At 43.8% G+C, this 11,243-nt stretch overlaps 1 long non-coding RNA gene across 1 annotated transcript; it reads left to right on the top strand.

The window, feature by feature from the left end:
- The first annotated feature begins 5,410 nt into the window (after positions 1-5,410).
- LOC122938265 lies at positions 5,411-9,605 on the top strand. The gene is made up of 3 exons (XR_006389995.1): positions 5,411-5,500; positions 9,345-9,393; positions 9,517-9,605. It is a non-coding gene; the product is annotated as an uncharacterized LOC122938265 (long non-coding RNA).
- The last annotated feature ends 1,638 nt before the right edge of the window (positions 9,606-11,243 follow it).

Here is an 11,243-nt window from a genome sequence, read left to right as displayed (position 1 = left end):
TTTCTTTTCCTTTGGCAGTAATCCTCAGAATGTGTTTCCTGGGGATATCCCATTTCATGCCTACAGGTCTGCAAAAAATTCTGATCCTAAGGTCTACCTAATCAATGAATGCGAGGAATTTCCATCTGTTTCTTGCAGTTATCATGAGGAATTTGCATAAAGCCAAAGTTTTTATTTCCAGTTAGTAAGATAATGGGATACATTCTCCAAGGTGGAATTTAGGCTATTATGGAGCAGAAGATGATGTTGGAACTTCTGTTGTGTAGGTGGCCCTTCCTAAGGAACATTCAATCCTTGTATTTGTTTAGAATTGGAGGATCTTTAAATACCTTGTTTAATCCTGGGAAGAGGAAAAGGTGCTGTTTGTTTTAGCCGGGATCCAGACCTGCCCTGGCCTGACCTGTAATAGTAAAGCAAACAACATGGAGAATTAAGAGTTAGAACCTCTTTATCCCTCAACTGACTGAATAATTGCCTTTCTTGATTAATACAACTGGAAAACTATTGTAATGGGAACTGACTGGCCAAGAATCGGTGGGCTATAAAGGCACAAGTTAAGGTGGTAGACTGTAGAGAAAAAGACACGGATAGCACATCCACTCGCCAGGCATTGATTTATTGCAGGCATGGCCAACCTGAGGCTCTCCAGCTGTTCCAAAATTACAACTCCCACCATGCTTAGACTGCCTACAGCTATCAGCCTGCAACAGGGCATGGTGGGAGTTGTAGTTTTACAACAGCTGGAGAGCCGCAGGTTGCCCATGCCTGATCTATTGCTTCTTAGCATCATCTATAAACTGGACATGAAGCACTTAGTATACATTTGGATCAAAATGCGTGAGCCCACTCACCACGTCAAGGTGGCCTCTACTGGGCAGGTCTCTCTACTCTAAATTGCCGCAGCGCCACATGGCGACCACTACGCCTGCAACACAGCACCTGCAAGTGGCGAGACACAGCAGCCCAGAAACACACCCTTCTGACAGGCTAATCCCCCATGGCGCTGGGCCCCACCAGCTCACAGATACAGCATCACACCAGCAACAGCTGCCATGCAGCACCGCACAATGTGAACAGATCTCAAAAGCTCCCCTCTCCATGTGGGATGTTGTTGGGCTGCTAGGTCTCACCGTCTGCAGTTGATGTTTTGCGAACACGATGGTCACCATGTCACGCCAATTTAGGGTAAGTACCCACTGAATAGAAGCCACCTTCAGGCCTCATGCACACAACCGTTTTTGGTTTCCGTTGTTCCGTTTTCCGTGATTTTCTGCGGACCCATTGACTTTCAATGGGTCAGTTGAAAACTCGGCTAATGCACCGTTTGTCATCCGCGTCCGTGATCCGTGTTTCCAGTCCGTCCAAAAAATATGACCTGTCCCATTTTTTTCACGGACAACGGTTCGCGGTCCGCGAACCGTTGTCCGTGAAAAAAATTCAAGTCAATGTCAATGGGTCCATTCAAGTCAATGGGTCCATTCAAGTCAATGGGTCCGTGAAAAAACACGGAGGCACACAAGATTGTCATCCGCGTCCGTTTTTTTCCTATCATTTGCAAGGCAAATTTGACTTAGATTTTTTTTCACTTTCCTTCATGTCTGGTGACCCTCCAAAAATCAAGGAAGACACACGGAAACAAATACGCAAACGGATCACGGAACAACGGAACCTGTTTTTTGGACCGTGAAAAAATACTGTTGTGTGCATGAGGCCTTACATGGTGAGTGAGCTCATACATTTTGATCAAAATGTGCTATCCAACTTTTTTTACACAGTTTAGCTAAAGTGGCCATACACATTAGATGAACCCGCAAGCCATCTAAGGCTACTTTCACACTTGCGTTCGGGGCTCCGCTTGTGAGTTCCGTTTGAAGGCTCTCACAAGCGGCCCCGAACGCATCCGTCCAGCCCTAATGCATTCTGAGTGGATGCGGATCCGCTCAGAATGCATCAGTCTGGCACCGTTTGTCCTCCGCTCTGCTCACCTGAACCGTTTGCACTATCATGGTAATGCAAACGGATCCGTTCTGAACGGATCTAAGCGTTTGCATTATAGGTGCGGATCCGTCTGTGCAGACCCCAGACGGATCTGCTCCGAACGCAAGTGTGAAAGTAGCCTAATGTGTATGGTTGTGTCCCAACGGTCTCTCGATACCATGTTTTAGAGGAAGAACAATTGGACATATTGGATTTAAAAAATAAGCTGCCACCTGACAATTCAGAGAGCATTCTACTCTCCACATTAAGAATACATGCAAGTTTGGCCGATGTGCGTGTGTATGGAGAGTTGATAGGGATAGCTGTTTCATAGGTAAACAGTCAACCGAAAATACACCCATGTGTAGAGAACCTTTAAACTCCACAGAGATGAAGACTTCTTCATGGTTCTTCGTAGTCTTTCTTTGTCCCGAAATGTAGGATCCATTCACACAATGTCTGAGTCTTCCATCAGACGTATCTGTTGGGACTACTGCCTGATGCTCTGTCTGCCTTGCCTGCTCTGAGTGACAGCTTGTCACGGCTGAGGATGGGGAAAACCCTCAGCCGTGCGATGCCAGAAGATGTAAACCACTGCTCGGCCAGGACAAGAGAATTAGGGAGCAGGTGACCTCCTAACGCATCCCTAATCCGTCCCTAACTCCTAGCTGCATGGGCCGACCTTGAAGGTAGGAGGGCCCATGCTCAGGAACCTCGGATCCCTACTCACCCTCCGCCGGTCCCTGAACTAGGTGTGAAGGGTAAGACGACCTGTTCCTTCTGGACACGGAGGAACAGGAGTCTCACTGGCCAAGCTGCAGGAAAAAAGGGAACAGAAACAGGCCTATGGATATGGCAGGTGAACTGAACTAGTTCTAGCCACCTGCCACAGCCTTGCTGACTGGATCCGTGTGCAGGCAAGCTGAAGTCCACAACAATACAAATAGAACTCAGCACACACACATCCACACACAGGAACCCAGATCCATAGCTGCACTGAATAATAAAGGAAAACATCAACTTAAACATCACACATAAACTTAAACTTATGACCACAAGGGTGGCCCCCACTGGCAGGTGATAAGACAGGAGGATACTCCAGCTAGCCATGGCTGAAGTACCCCTCAGACTGGAGATAACAATGAGGCTTTATAGGCCCAAGTAGTCACACCCACACAGACACACCCAGTGATCACACACACAGAAGGGAATTAACCCTTCCAACACCAGGAAGTGTAGTGAGACCACATAAGGGGAAATACACACAAATACTCACTGCAGCTGTTACCGATGACAACGACATGTGTGGCAAAGGTGTCCTGGGAGCCGGCCAAAAGGCCGAGACACTGCCACCACATGTACTAACACCAAACGTTGCCACGGGCAGCCACAGAAGAAGGGAAAATGTCAGAGTGCACACCAAACATAAAACAGAGTGCACACCAGACATTCAGAGTGCATACATACACACACACAACTCAAAGGCAACCGCACACATACCTGTTGTCCGCGGCAACCGCACCTGAGGCAGACAGCAAAGTGCCCCCAGCTGCGGCTGACACAACAAACCAAACGGCGGGCAACTGTATGCGGCTCCCAAGGAGTCACGGCCATAAACATGGTTGTGACACAGCTGTAGTAGTCTCCTGGTTGGATGCTACATCTGTCAGTCATAGCAGAGGGGAGTGGCTGTAAAGCCCAGTAAAGCTCCACCTTCTGGACACTTTCTGGAGCAAAATCTGCTGAATAAAACTTGATATTCACACGACTCCTTAGAATAAAAACTCCACAAAAGGTATTTTTGACCTGCTTTATCCAAAATCTACCAAGCATGGTCAAAACTGCTGACAGACTGACTCCCTTTAAGATCATTAGAAGAGCAAGGAATACCTGAAAACAAAACAAAAAAATCTAATCAGGTGTATGATTCCATAATAGGTCATAATGCACTCTTTATAAGGATATAATTTCCAGAAATGTTACTGTAAATTGCCCCTTCACATGTATTGTGAAGAAGATATGTTTCACAGATTTTGCAGGTGTTCTTCACACCACTGGTGTAATATAATAGCGTCAGATTCTAATCTTGTTTTTTTCTGACAATCATTCTAGCGATACTTGGGATTGTTGTACCTCACAGTCAGCATTGTGCAGGCCTATTAACTCAATGAATGCGTGAGTGTTTCTAACATATGGTGATCTATCTGGGGTGGTTAGATAGTGTGTAGCTTGTAGCATCTGTTCTCAAAAGCACCATGTGGTAGCTTATTGTAGGCAAAGTGATTTATAAGAATTTGGCTTGTCAGACTCTTCCTGATATGAATTTCCATATTGCTGAGACTGCTCAGATATATTAATTTGCACTGTGTTCGTCCATGGAAATATGTTGTGTTGAATTGTATGTATGTTCTTCAGTTACATGGTGGCTGGACCATAGGCTACGGTAGGCCGGTGAAGCTGATAAGCTATCCACCATGCTGAGCAAGCAGTAATATGTGTCTGGTGCTACTGTCAGGTCTCTTCTTCAGTGATAGGCTGTAACCTGACTTATCTGAGGTTGGTGATGACCGGAGGTGGGGAAGATCATAATGTGTGAACCTGTGCGGATCTGTGGAGAAGGTATCCTGCAGGCCTGAGATGTGGATCTGTGGAAGAGGTCTCCTGCAGGCCTGAGATATGGATCTAGGGAAGAGGTCTCCTGCAGGCCTGAGATGTGGATCTGCGGAGGAGGCTTCTACAGGCCTGAGATGTGTATCTGTGAAGGAGATCTCCTGCAGGACTGAGATGTGGATTTGTGGAGGAGGTCTCCTGCAGGCCTGAGATATGGATCTGTGGAGGAGGTTTCCTGCAGGAGTGAAATGGGGATCTGTGGAGGAAGTCTCCTCCAGGCCTGAGATGTGGACCTGTGGAAGAGGTCTCCTGCAGGCCTGCAATGTGGATCTATGGAGGAGGTCTCCTGCAGGCCTTATCAAAAACAGCTTAAAAAAACTCCAATCCTCTTATGGCTAAACATTTGTGGTTGCTTTTCTCAATTAAAATATTGATAGTTATAGGCAGCTATTGGAAAGGCAAAGAAGATGGTACAATCCTACAATATATATGGGCTGACAAACATAGAATGCAAATGTGGACCAAAGTACCCTCTAAGGACAACCTTAGATTGTAGCATGCAACCGGTCTAAATGCTCCTTTTAACTATAGAACTGGAATGAAATAGTGAACCAGACAACATAATTGGCACTTGTTTCATTTTTTCGAGCCGTCAGGTCTTAGGTTTCTCATTCAGCTCGGTGTAAGATGGATGACAGGTGCATCTCATAAGTCAATCAAATTTCTTTGGCAGTAGAATTGCCAGTGCAGCCTCCTTCTAGGGTTATGTTCTCACGGATGACTTTTTCTTTTTTTTTCGTTTAAAGCTAGAGATGAAGCACCGTGACAAATTATGCTGGCGTCACAAGGAGTATTCACAAGGGCATAGCCGAAGAACAGACACCAAGACAATAATAACTCTTGAACATACTAAGTGAGTAGAAGCCATTTTTCATTTTTACTTGTAGCTACGTCCTACGTGACCGGTTTCTTAAACTTTGTCTTGACAGTCCCACAGAGCTTGTCATATCCGACTGCTCATAAATCCTAGCAGTGACAGAATTTCACTGGTGTCAGACTGATGTGACAATTGACAGTGACTTCTACGTAAAAAAAGAAACTGTCATGCCTTATTGTAAACCAAGCTGAAACATACCTGCAGGTTGGAATACTAATCTCGGCTCTCTACTGTTTGACTATTTGGATGGCTGACTTGCAAGCTGTTTTTGTTAATGCGTCAGAAAGCATGTTTGCCCAGGTCCTGTTGTTGCCCTGAGAACTTTCTCAGGCTATAGTCATGAAAGATATTAATATGCGGTCATGGAGGTGAAATGTTTGGCGCAAAGCTACGCCTTCTTCAAGTGCAGGTAGGATCTTTGTGGTATTTGCAATTCCTTTATGTTAGAAGAGTCCACCAAAAATAAGTTTACCTTTTGTTCCACTACTGGAACCCCCCCTCAGCCGTCAGCTGTGTCCTGCAGATAAACCTGTGCCTCATTTCCCTGCAGTGCCTCCACAGGAGAAATGAAGCATTACATTGTGACCTTTGAAATCAATGGGCAGGCTGTGCCATAACTGGACATGTTGGGTCCTCCAGGATCCAGGGTCTTAGTAGCCACTCTCTTGTCTGGCTAACTGATGCATCTGGCCTGGTACCGGAAAATGGGTTTTAAAGACAGGACAATCCTCTTAATGTTGGAATCATTGCTTAGTGGAAGCCCCATTTTTAGGAGTGGTCATGAAAGAAGGTGTAGTGTTCAGTTAAAGAGACTCCTCCATAAAAACATCTTATTTTTCTGGAGATATTTTTGTGAAGTCACTCCCATATATTCTGCTTCCCGTCCTGACTCTTTAACTTCCTCTTTGCTTGAACTTTTAACATTGCAGGCAGTCTTACTTAACTCTCTTAGTCAGAGAATCATTGCAACCGGAGAGACCCCCTCTGTAATTTATTACACTATCACACATTACACGAATAAATGCCATGCTCTTCTGGGGACATCCTTATCTAGGCCTATCAATAGAGCTGTCATATTGTCATACCAATTCTATACCTACTATTATCATTAAAGGGGTTATCCCACCTTCTGTTTTGCGTGCCGTGGCTTCTCTGTCCTCTTGGCAGACTGCTCAGTCAGGGGGCGTTGACCTTCCTATTGCGTGACAGCCGAATCAGCGCTCTGCTGACATAATCCCCCGGCACGATACAGAGAGACCGCGCATGCGCTGACTTTACAGCTGAAGAAATGATAGGATGAACGGGTTTGACCGCGCATGCCCGGTCATGCGAGAGGAATAAACTTACGAAGGGAGGCAAGAGACTGACCACGCATAGGCGGATATGCGCGATCCTATGAAGCTGGCCATCCAGCCTACAAGAAGACAGAGGAGGACACCACGCAAGAGCGGCCACCGCGGCAGTGGCGCGGCGGTGGCCGTAACCATTGGCAACCACATGTACACAACTCAGAGGAAGAAATGCAAATAGAGAGGAAAGGTGGAGGAATTGATTAAAACATGCATTTAGTAAATTGCATGTGGTGGGATAAACAACACAATAATTTAAACTTCATTACATGGGATAACCCCTTTAAGATCACCCTTCAGATAACATTCTTCCCTCACAGCAGCATTAAACTGACCACGGATCTATAGAGGAGGTCTTATCATCTCTGCTGACTGCTACAGAAGGACAATCATTTGTATCTAATTTTCAATGACATACATAGTACTGCCAAAATGAAAATAAGGCAAAATTCTAAAAAAATAAAATGTATAAAAATAAGTTTATTTCTGATGGATGTGTCCTTTTTAAGTTGAGGAATTAAATTTACTTGTGGGCTAACATAGGGGTGCACAGAGTAATACAGACCAATTTTGATTAGGACATTAGGCCTTCCCATAACAATGTCAATGACGATATAGGTTTTGTATGTCTTAAAGGGTTTGAACATCTTTAAGGGGATTTTATAATTGTATTCTACTCATTTAGGGGCTAAACAAATTTTTTGCAACTGGTCTTTATTAAAACTTTTCAGCTTATGATACAGGGGTTATGTTTCAGTTTATTTGAAGTCCCGTCAGATGACAGCTCTTGTGTAACTCTTATCTCTGATCTCTTGACTTCATAGACACTCGTTTGAGCCATAATCTTTTTAGTTTGATAACAATTTATCTATAGTCAGAGATAAGAGCGCTACATGGGCTGTCAACTGATGCGACTCAAAGTCAACAGAAATGTAACTCTGCATCTCAAAAACAGCTGAAATTTTTTAAGAAAGACCAATTACAAAAATAATTTTAGCCCAAAATGAGTAAAAGAAAATTAAAAGAAAATTCCCCAAAGATGTCTATAGCATAAGAAAAAGAGAGGCTGTATCATAGCTTGACCAGCAAAAGGATAACAATGTTTTGAACTCCATATCTCACCATCCACTACAGCTTGGAACGTGAGACTCCCATCATTTTACAGACATCATCTTGGCTCTCTCATGCATAAATTGGACAACTATTTAGCATAGTATTAGTTCTGCAGATTCTTGTCATATAACTGCATTGTTACTGTTTTGCTCCTGGTGGTGGAACAATCTTTTTCTTCTTTTTTACTGCAAATTACAACCTGTTCTCACATTTCCCAATAGCTCAGTGTGTTATTAGGTTGATTCCCGAGCAAAAGGTCACTGGTTTGAATCCAGGAGCAGCCATGAAGAAGATTTTCCCCTAAAAAAGAGAAACAGCATCATCCAGCTCATCGATAGCGGTATCTCGGCCAAGAAAATTGTCAAACTGCATCATGTGAGCGCCATGACAGCTGGAAGAAAAGAATACAAAATTGAATCAATGGTGGCCTCAATGCTGAGCAATATGTGAGTATCCTACAAGACAAGTTACTTCATTCACTCGAGTACTACGGGTATGAAAAGGATGACATATTGTCCCAGCAGGACAACGACCCGAAGCATACGTCGAGATTGGCAAATAAATGGTTTAATGACAGTGAAGTAGAGGTGCGGGATTGGCCCCCACAGTCCCAAGACCTCAACCCAACCGAACACTTGTGGGTAGAGTTGTAGAAAAAGCTTTATTCGTACCCAAGTGAGTCGACCAGTATGCACCAACATTGAGAACGTGTAGAAGAGACCTGGGAACAGATTTCGGTCAAGACATGCTTGAATCTGATCGAGAGCATGTCCAGTAGGATTCAGGCAGTGCTGAAAGCCAAAGGTGGATTTAAAAAATACTAACAAAATAATAAAAATAAAAATTTTGAATTTTAGGAGCAAAACAGTAACAATGCAGTTACATGAGAAGAATCTTCAGAACTAATCCTATGCTAAATAGTTGCAAGTCCAAGTTATGTATGAGAGAGCCAAGATGCTTGTCTATAAAATGATGGAAGTCTCACGTTCCAAGCCGTAGTGGATGGTGAGATATGGAGCCTGAAAGTCAAAAGTGCAAAACATTATTACCCTTTTGCTCGTCAGTGTACATCTGATCACTGGAAGTCCCAGGTCCCAGCAGCAGGACACCCTTTGCCCGACTTATTTTTTTGGGACTATTCTAAAAAAACAAGGATTAGGCCAAAGCGGACAATACCTCCTTCACAGAGCTGTCTAAATCCATCAGGAGCTGGATTCTACCACGTACCATCTATGGCCATATACGACACTACACAATGGATGACACTATATAACGATACTGTATACAGTGTGTGAAGTTGTATCTATTCATGATGTTCTGTTGAAAGACAAAACTAAAGAATCATTCTTTCCATCTAGCAGGGAGAACCCAACCTTCACACTATGATTCATCATCAGTATTTTAACTGTAAGTCACTCACCGGTGCTGTCCCGTTTCCTAGGCATTGAAGAAACTGACAGCAGTTAGTCACATTATAACAGCCTATGACTACAGATATTGCTAGATCTGTTACATTATTTTTTTTTTTAGAAAGACAGAAACAGACTCAAGTGCAAAGAAGTGCGTCAAAATGATTATTAGCTTCTTGGAAGCGTAGGATTGCGACTGTCTGAAAGATGACATATTCATAGTTTGAAATATAAAACAATGGGTTAAAAAAGTACCAGAGTGTTTTTGGCATTACATGTTAAAATATTTCTGGAAATCACCTATTTTTTTTTTAAATATACACAGTATATATTTTTTTACCTTTAATATAGTTTTTACAAATGTGGGGGTCTAAAATTATTTGCATTTACACACTAACCACCGTGCCTTCTTATAGACCGCCGCTTCTTGTTACTTTTATGCTTTTGTAGGGTGTATTTAGCTCATAGTTAGGGATGAGCGCATTGACTTCAGCTGGCACATCCGAAGTCGATTCACAAAAAAACTTTGTTGTAATACTGTACGGAGTTCCCGCTCCAGCTAAAGAGGCTGCTAATGTGGATGATGCAAGCGAGGAAAGACAAGAAGAAGTAGGTGATGATCAACCTTCTACGTCATCATATGTACCATCTCCTCCCCTTGAAAAGACTACTGATATAGAAGGATCAAGTGATGTAGAAATGATGTTCTACTTTGGAGACTCTTGATTTGTCTGATCCAGATAATTGGCCCGCTGTTCTCGCCACCTCACTTAGGCTACTTTCACACTAGCGTTCGTCGGTCCGCTCGTGAGTTCCGTTTGAAGGGGCTCACGAGCGGACCCGAACGCAGCCGTCCAGCCCTGATGCAGTCTGAATGGAGCGGATCCGCTCAGACTGCTTCAGTCTGGCGGCGTTCAGCCTCCGCTCCGCTCGCCTCCGCACGGACAGGCGGACAGCTGAACGCTGCTTGCAGCGTTCGGGTGTCCGCCTGGCCGTGCGGAGGCGTGCGGATCCGTCCAGACTTACAATGTAAGTCAATGGGGACGGATCCGTTTGAAGATGCCACAATATGGCTCAATCTTCAGGCGGATCCGTCCCCCATTGACTTTACATTGAAAGTCTGGACGGATCCGTACGAGGCTATTTTCACACTTAGCTGTTATATGCTAAAATAATGCAGACGGATCCGTTCTGAACGGAGCCTCCGTCTGCATTATTATGATCGGATCCGTTCAGAACGGATCCGATCGAACGCTAGTGTGAAAGTAGCCTAAGGGATGCTGATGTCAGGAAAGTTCCTGCAAATCAAAAAGCTAATTTTGTTTTTCCCAAAGATGCATCCCGTAGACGTTTCACTAAAGCAAATTATAAGAGACGATTGCCAAACGGAGAAGAAACCTACAGAAACTGGCTGGTTTATTCTGTTAGGCTGAACAAAGTGTTTTGTATTTGCAACTAAAATACATGCTTGCCACATTTGATACGGTTATGCAGGAACATCTGAAGCGTATCAAAAATAAGGACATTTTCCATCATTATTTGGGGAAGGACATTCAAAATGAACTAATTGGCATTATAGCCAAAGAAATTACAAAACAGATTCTGCACGCACTGGTCATACTTGATTGCACCCCAGACATTTCACTTATTGAACAAATGACTATAATTGTTTGATTTGTGTTCATCAAAGAAGGAGGGTCTCCTACTGCTGAACCAGAGGTGTGTATAGAAGAAAGATTTCTTGGCTTTCTCCAAATCTAAAGCTCTACTGGAGAAGGTCTGACTGAGGCAATTTTGACTGAATTAGAAAAATAAAACATTCCCCTTGGTGATATGAGAGGACAAGGC

Source organism: Bufo gargarizans, chromosome 5, assembly GCF_014858855.1.
Source record: "Bufo gargarizans isolate SCDJY-AF-19 chromosome 5, ASM1485885v1, whole genome shotgun sequence".
Taxonomy (NCBI): Eukaryota; Metazoa; Chordata; class Amphibia; order Anura; family Bufonidae; genus Bufo; species Bufo gargarizans.
This window is presented reverse-complemented; position numbering and strand designations above follow the sequence as displayed.